The sequence below is a fragment of the Micropterus dolomieu genome, linkage group LG01 (genome assembly GCF_021292245.1).
Source record: "Micropterus dolomieu isolate WLL.071019.BEF.003 ecotype Adirondacks linkage group LG01, ASM2129224v1, whole genome shotgun sequence".
In the NCBI taxonomy this organism is placed as follows: domain Eukaryota; kingdom Metazoa; phylum Chordata; class Actinopteri; order Centrarchiformes; family Centrarchidae; genus Micropterus; species Micropterus dolomieu.
Window position 1 is genome coordinate 2,120,106 of NC_060150.1, and position 8,883 is coordinate 2,128,988.

At 40.1% G+C, this 8,883-nt stretch overlaps 1 protein-coding gene across 1 annotated transcript in view; it reads right to left on the reverse strand.

Moving 5' to 3' along the window:
• LOC123972807 overlaps window positions 1-8,883 on the reverse strand; it is a 152,489-nt gene that overhangs the window by 85,702 nt on the left and 57,904 nt on the right. The window lies entirely within an intron of this gene.

An 8,883-nucleotide genomic window follows, 5' to 3' on the forward strand; every position in this document is an offset into this window, starting at 1 on the left:
TGAAGTTACAACAACTTCCTGTGTCATGGCGAAGACTTGATCTCTGACGCCACGCCACGGACACACCCATTGACGAAAACTCGCAAATAGCACAACTTTTCATCGTCAATGCCTTTAGAAGGCACAGCACAAATTTGACGTCGATCCGACTAAATCCCTAGGAGGAGTTCGTTAAAGTACGAAGTATGTAAATCATCCAAAAATGGCCATAAAATTCAAAATGGCCGACTTCCTGTTGACTTTAGGCTATGGGTTCTTGAGGCTTTTTTGTGCGTCTTGATACGATACATGTCCCCAGAAAATTTCGTACATGTAGGTTGAACGTGAACGAGGGGCTAATCTTTTCCAATTTTCTAGGTGGCGCTAGCGAGTCATTTTGCCACGCCCATGTGCGAAACTTGTAGTACGAAAGTACGAAGTGTGTAAATCATCCAAAATTTGACGTAAAATTCAAAATGGCCGACTTCCTGTTGACTTTAGGGTATGGGTTCTTGAGGTTTTTTTGTGCGTCTTAATATGATATTATTTATAACATCCTGAAGGCACATTTGAAGTTTAGCTAACTGATGAGTTTCATCTGGTTTGATCGATAGATATAACTGTGTATCATCTGCATAACAATGTAAGCTTATGGAATATTTCCTGATAATATTGCCTAAAGGAAGCATATATAAAGTGAAGAGGATTGGTCCGAGGACAGATCCTTGAGATCCCTGAGGAACTCCATGACTAACTTTGGCGTGCATGGAGGACTCATCGTTAACATGTACAAACTGAAATCTATCTGATAAATAGGACTTAAACCAGCTTAGAGCGGTTCCTTTAATGCCAATGAAATGTTCCAGTCTCTGCAATAGGATCTGATGGTCAATGGTATCAAATGCAGCACTAAGATCCAACAAAACCAGTATAGAGACAAGTCCTTTGTCTGATGCAATGAGGAGGTCATTAGTAATTTTCACCAGTGCTGTCTCTGTGCTATGATGAGCTCTAAATCCTGACTGAAAATCCTCAAATAAACTATTGCTCTGTAGAAAGTCACACAGCTGTTTAGCAACTGCTTTCTCCAGAACCTTAGAGAGAAATGGAAGGTTAGATATAGGGCTATAGTTGGCTAAAACATCCGGATCAAGTTTGGGCTTTTTTAGAAGAGGTTTAATTACAGCTACTTTAAAGTACTGTGGTACATAGCCTGTTGATAAAGATAGATTGATCATATCTAGTATAGAAGTGCTGACTAAGGGTAGAACATCCGTTTTAAGGACTAAAGTTGACAAAAACTCTGCAAATTCAGATAAGAATTCAGAGTACGGGCCAGGAGCTCGGTACACTATAACGAAGAGAATTGGTTGCAGTGATTTCCAACTTGGGTGTGAAAGACCAAGAACAAGACTTTATTTACCCGTTGCCATGGTGAATTGTAGTATTGGAGCTCCATTGATGATGGCTTTTTTTCATCCCTACGCATGCGCTTCCATCAGGTTCAACATACTCAGAGTTTACAGAACTCATACGCGTATGAGCCATTATACAGTACATGAGGGGGACATGTCCCCCCCCACATTTCAAAATCTGTGTTTTGTTCCCCTCACTTTTTGGAGTTTGCTCATAGCCAGGCGGTTTGAGTGACTAGTTAATCAATCAATCACAGACTCCGCATCAGACATGATTAAACACGGACACGTGTTTGCTCTTTGCTCCACTGAACAGAAAGGGAGACAAGCGCTCTGCGAGTAAACGGCAGGCGCACTATGGATAGTAACCATGGCAACTTCTGTGCGCTACACAGATGTAGCCTATTTAACTTAAGATAAAATGAACTCGCAGTGGCCTTGTATTGTGACCAGCCTAAGGCAGACCTGTGCAATCCCTATGCTGTCTGATCAGCATCTTGATATGCCACACCTGTGAGGTGGATGGATTATCTCGGCAAAGGAGAAGTGCTCACTAACGCAGATTTTGACAGATTTGTGAACAATATTTGAGAGAAACAGGCCTTTTCTGTACATAGAGAACGTCTTAGATCTTGATGAATGGGGGCAAAAACAAAAGGGTTGCCTTTATAATTTTGTTCAGTGTATTTGTACGCTCACAGAAGACAATGTAGGCCTATTTCCCACGAAAATATGGGGCTGACCGAAACTATTTTACCAATCAATGTTTTTTACTCGAATTTGGTGAGTGACAAGTGCTAACCTTGGACCCTGCCTTGATCCATCAGTTCTAAACAATTTTAGACCCCAAATTACTTTGTATTAGTCAGCTGATAAGCTCTTGAGTGGCTCAAGGTTCAATTCTCAGGCCTATTCTTTCTCTTTGTATATGCTTCAACTGGGCCAAATAATCAGTTGCTTTGGTTGTATATCCTATCATTGTTAAGCGAATGACACTCAATTTTATGTTTCAGTAAAACCAGACGATTAAAGCAACCGTGGTGCTTTCCATAACTGTTTAGCTGCTATAAAAGGACTGAATGTCACTAAACCTTCAACTTAACTCAGACAAAACTGAGCTTCTCATCATTGGCCCTGAAAATGCTAATAAAGAATTTTAGTCTCACTCACCAGCCACACTCTTGCCTCTTTACCCGCCTGGATTCAAATCCCCTGGCCCCACTCATCTATCTGCTTGTCATCTTTATCTGAGACTTTGTTTGCAATAAATCCTCTAAACCACACCAGCTCTGTTTCCAGTCTTCTTCTGGGTTCAAACCAAGATTCTGACACGACTATTTGAAACATCATTTAAAAACTACACAGTTAAACTATGTGTTGTGACATTTGACAAAACAATTTGCTAGTTGTTTTGTCCAGCCATCCAGCATAACAGTGTTTTTCACCTCTGAAATCACAATTTTTCATAAACTGCACTCAGTTGCACTGACAGTGAGTCAGTGTAAAAACAGTTCTTTCATGTTGTAGGAAAACAAAGCAAACTAAGCTGACGTCTGATGGTAAATACTCAGAGATATCTGAGTACTTCCATCAGCAGCATCAATAAGAAAACAGCTGTGTTTCCACAGACTCTCTGTGATGGTTTATTCTGGGTTTTAGAGCAGCTGATCACAGTCCAGCTGTTATCACTGACATGTTTCTATTTCTGTTGTCACATGACTGAAATCTAGGAAAGTTGATTTGATGGAGGAACTCAAGAGAATCAGTGTTAGCCTTCATTAGCAGCTACCATCTGTTAGACTCAATAAGATCACGGTTTTATACTCACGCAGTCATCAGACAGTCTGAACGTGTGTATGGAGAAAATGTTTTAAAACTGAAGACTGGTTATAAAGGGCAGCTTCAGATGTAAATGTATGTGAAGAAGAACAATGCTGAAAATAAACACTTTTAATAAAATGTATCTGGATAAATAATATTTAAAACATGAACCAGTAATATATTAACCCCTTGATGCCGATTGTCGCAAATTCTTATCATACCTCTTCCTTGCAGACTGCAAGCCAAGATAGCACACTGATTCTCCCAGTGCCTGTTGGTGCATATTCGATACATACCTAGGAGCCTTTTGCAACCCCTGGTTTCTCATCATACCTACACATACCTGAATTTATATATTTTCTGTGTTCTAAAGACAAATTAACAATCAGCTTGAAAGCAAATGAAAACACAAATCTTTTTTTTATTATTGTAAAAAAATTCAGGCGTTAAGGAGTTAATGTTATTGACTATTGACTTACCTCTTTGCAGCAGGGGGCTTTCGTCCTTTAAAGTCAATGTAGCATTCATTTGTAGCGTCACTCTTCATAGACACACACCTGGGTTCAGGTTTTTCCAGCCTCCTCCTGTCACACAGTTTATATATAATATATAATGAACCCAGAACATAGTGAAAAAATGTGTGTTTGACAAAACTGCTGGTTGTTTTTCTGGCTATTGAGCACAACTGTGCTTTCCACCACTCAAAACACAACCTTTCTTTAAGCTTGGGTAGATAATGCATTTCAGCATTTTTGTTAAATTTGTTGAAACTTGTTTTACATCCTGACAGGGATCAATAAATAAAATGCTCTGAATTTAACATATGGATAAATAACAGTTCAAACATGGATCACTAATATTTTACTGTTATTAACAGCTGACCTCTTTGCAGGAGAGGGTTGTTCTCCTTTAAAATCAATGGAGCGTTCATTTGACCAATCGCTCTTGAAGGACACACAGGATTTAGCTCCAGGTCCAGGTCCAGCAGAGGCTGGTCCCCAGTAGATCCTATTAGACAAAGAGGAAGACCACCAGGGATGGAAATTCATTTTTTAGTCTTCAGAAACAGAACCTGCTGGAGAAACTAGCAGCTATCAACAAGAAAAGATCAAAGTTCAATAAAACATGAAGCTCAATGTCTGAGTATCATCACTTTATTTCACCATAAAATATTGGACCAAACTAAACCAAATGTTATGATTTCTGAGCAGATTATTCACATTACACATACTGTTGACAGATAAAAAACTTAACTGTTAGTCCATCAGCAGCAGCACTGTTGGCCTGTATTCTAACGTTTGCATTACTCGACTCACAACAAATATCCTGACTGTTGAGAGTCAGAGACAATGGTAGGTGAAGGATTTAGTACAAAATTCAAAGAGGAATTTTCGGAATAAAAGGACTATTTATAGATGGGTACAGAAACCCTGGTTTTAAATGGGCCCATTCTGCGAATAGCGAATTGTTACAAACAAGCTAAAATGTAAGCTGTCTAATTTAAATTAAAATTTGGCATATCCTTGTTAACTGAGCTGCTTGTTGAGACAAGCCGCTCTACCAGTTGTAACATAACCTACAGGCAGTGAATCAGCAGAGGGAGGACAGATACTGACATTTGGGTTTTTCATTCTTTCTAAACTTAACTTAGTAATTTGATGTCAAGAATATGATTTATTTAATTGACATTGCAGATTTGTTTCCAGTGAGATATTATTTAGTATATACAGTGACTTTGTTGTGGTAAACTTTACAGCTCTAGAAACAACATTTAGTTATTTTTAATATTTAATAAACATGCTGTTCTGAAGTTAAAGACAAACAGGCAGCTAATATGTACACTTCAAGATTTGTGTATTTATCGCAAGTCATATCGCCATGGCATTATTGAATAATGTTATCGCACAACACAGATTTAACTCATATTGTGCCAGCTTAATTTTTACACAGAACCAGGACTGTGGAGTCTGTCCTCCATCACTTCCTTTGAAATCCCATCAGGAAGAGATCTCTTCAGGCCAGTGTGCTCAGGAGGAACAATTACAGCCACCAACAACTCTTTCAGTGGACTTATGGGCATGTCAGTGTTGTTTAGGGACAGACTGGAAAACATGTGGACCTGTCATTCAATACTAATCTGGATCTAATCTTCATCATCATTCTAGAAGAACACGGACATTATAAGGACAACTGGTCAGACTGGAAAACATGTGGACCTGTCATTTAATACTAATCTGGATCTAACCTTCATCATCATTCTAGGAGAACACGGATATTATAAGGACAACTGGTCAGACTGGAAAACATGTGGACCTGTCATTTAATACTGGTTCTAATCAGGACAAACATCAACAGTGAGCAACATGAGGAGGGAGATATGAACTAGGGTTGGGCTGATCGGCGATGGCCGAACAGGCATCGTGATTGTAAAACCCCGCCCCCCGCCAAAAAAAATCTACATTTTTCACATTAAACCAGCAGGTTTTAATCACCAGGAACATAATTATTATAAATTTTAAATATGCTTCGGACCTTCCTCAGAATTATCTTCTCCCCACACTCAGATACACAAAAAGCCTACACCTCAGATAAAGACACCGGCGTGCCCCGCCTCTCTCTGTCTCCCACCCCACCCGTCTACTCCACTTTCTCCATCAGCAGCACGTTTTATAAACTCTAACCTTAACACTAAAAGACACAGAACTTGTCTTTTTCCTGTATTTTTACACCCGTAATCCGTTATCACAGCGCTTGTGGGCTTGTTAATGACGCAGCCTATCAAACAACCGAAACTAACATCTGCATCCTGTATTCAGCACGTTAGCTGGTCCGTGCTTGTAAAATACAAGCGCGAGCGCGTACCCGATGCCATCGTCCATCCCGATGTTTCAATGCAGACATCGTTCGGTGGAAATTCGCCCTACTCTAACATTTACATTTAGCTCTGATTGGCCAATACTGAGAGCTGCTTACTGTCTGTCAGATAAACGTATGCAAAGAAGAAAGATGCTGAAAATACACATACATGTTTAATAAAACATATCTGGATAAATAACAGCAAAAACAGGAATATCTATCATTAACAGCAGACCTCTTTCCAGCACAGGGATTTTGTCCTTTAAAATCAATATAGCGTCCCATTGACCAGTCACTCTTGAAGGAGACACAGCTGGGCTCAGGTCCAGGTCCAGGTCCAGCAGAGTCTGGTCCCTGCTGCTTCTCTGGGCTTCAACACAACACACACAGAGCTTTGAGAGTGAATAATGATGGTGGAGTGATTTGAGTCCTGGACAGTTAGAGATCCTCATCTCACCTCTGAGCTTTGGTCTGGCTGTCATGTTCCCCACACAGAGTCCTTTTAGAGGGAGGGACTCCCTCCTCTCTGCCCTCACACCGACTCATGCTGTTCAACTCACATCCACTTTCACCTGGAGAGGAAACACAAATCTATCATCTGCACATCAACTCAAATCATCACACAGATTTGAAACATGATGTGAACTTTTTTTCCCGATAACTCCTGAGAAGTTATCAGGAAATTATTAAAAAACAACAACAAACAGCTTTCTGAAATCTTGTAATTCAAATGTTAAAAAGTCATTCTGGACCAAATATTATAGCTGGTTCCTACTGTGTCCCCTAAATGCAGCACAAGGGACTTCAACACTACAAGTTCTCATGTGTATTGAATGCATCATGCTGACTCCCGGTAACAGACATGCAGTTTTTATAAACACATGAACAGTTTTATTTAAGTTCAACCCCACATAAAGACGCGACACTCTTGGAGAGTTCAGAGCTTATCTAGTGACGCAGTTCAGTGGCAGTTCTAGACCAGTTTTATTGAAGGGCCGGGCTGGGGCCAGTTGTTTTGTCAGAGGGGCCCATTCAATCCGGGACAAAAGAGACAAGTTCAAGTTTTCTAAATGTCTTTAGTGTATAATGTGATGTTCAATAACTTACAGTTCTTTGTTTCAGGATCTTTTCAGTAACTTAGTTATAGCACAAAAAACCTTCCTGTTAACTTTAGATCAAGTTCCATTCTTTGATGCAACACTTCTTGGTAGAGCTTAATGAACAGTAGAAGCTCTAGTGTACGAGACATTCTCTGGATCCCAGTTTCTATTTTGTATCCCACTATAACTTTAGCTGGGAAACAACAAACGCCTCCATATTCACCCTGTTATTAGTCCTGATGTGAAGAATACACAACATTAAATACTTGATGGTAGGCCATCATCTGTGCGTTATGGAGGGGAAACATATTTGGCAGACTGCATGTCCAGCCTGGTAGGAGCAGCAGGCTGCTGTTATCGCTTTCTGTGTATGAAAAGTTTTGTTTAAATGCATTATTAGACTGTCAGGATAATAATTTACCCTTTAAGGAGGGCGACTGGAACGATTTCCAGCAACATCCAAAGGAAACAGAGTACAAGGAGAAAATAATGTCTACAATGCTGCATTCAGTTTAATGTACATTTCGTCACAAGGAAGATATATTACTATGATCACAGCAGACCAGGGCTGTTCAATTACAGATTCGATTGGGCCGGATTTTAAAACCACGACACAGAGATGGGCCAGACATTTTCTCACGAGTTGGGATCATTAGGATTTTATTAACACACTTGTATTGATAATCCTTATTGGTTCAGTTCCTATTTATTACTAAATAATTGCATATATTATTTAAAAAAAATATTAATGAAATGTTTCTAGAGCAGCAACATGATTTACAACAGCAAAGTCACGAATATCTTACTGGAAACAAATCTAACATGTCAGTAAAATAAAATTATATTCCTGAAAATCAACATACTGAGTGAAGTTTAGAAAGAATGAACAGCTCAGTCACTCCTGTCCTCCTCCTCTCTCTGCTGCTGCTGGTAGAGAGGAGGGTTTGTCTCAGCCACCAGCTGAGTTTATAATGTGCCATATTGTAATGTAAGTGGCAAACTAAGCTGAACAGTTACTAAAGACACAGAGCTTTCATTTTAGCTTGTTTATAAAGCCATTGTCTGAACTAGGGCTGTGCTTGTGTAAAACCAAAACACTGGTGCGGTGGATGAGAAACTGAGCAGATGAAAACATTGTGTTTTGCATGTTCATGCTTATTAAACAGGAGTGTTGGTAAAGAATTGGCTTTTTACTCGCTAAGTCTTTATTGCACCACGTACATACACTAAACAGCGAGGTTGTCTCAATGTCCGCTGAACAGCTGGGACTTCGAAGGTCTGTGTTACAGGGGCACTGCCCCCTCACCCCCAAAACCGCTACAGGATATTATATTTATTTTATTAGATAATAAAAGGTTTAAGCCCCTCTGTGCCTGCAGAGTCCACATGAGTCCTGCAGGTAAATCTCCTGACAGCATTCACCGACACTAGCAGCTGTTCTCCAGCGGCTGTCCGGTGTTAGAGTCTCAGACAGCGGGAGAGCAGCGGCTCGTCTCCGCCTCCTCCACAGGCTGCTTCAGGCAGGAAAAGCTGCCTTCACTCATCAGAAAGTGGAGCTACACAGTAAATAACGACTCCTGAGAAGAAACTAACTTTAATTCTGCTCTTATTCAACTGTTTACATCTCAAATATAACAACATGGCGGACATCTGTAACTTAATGGCGGCGGTTTCGCCTCCTTCGTCCAGAGTTCACAGTGAAACTCAGCTGT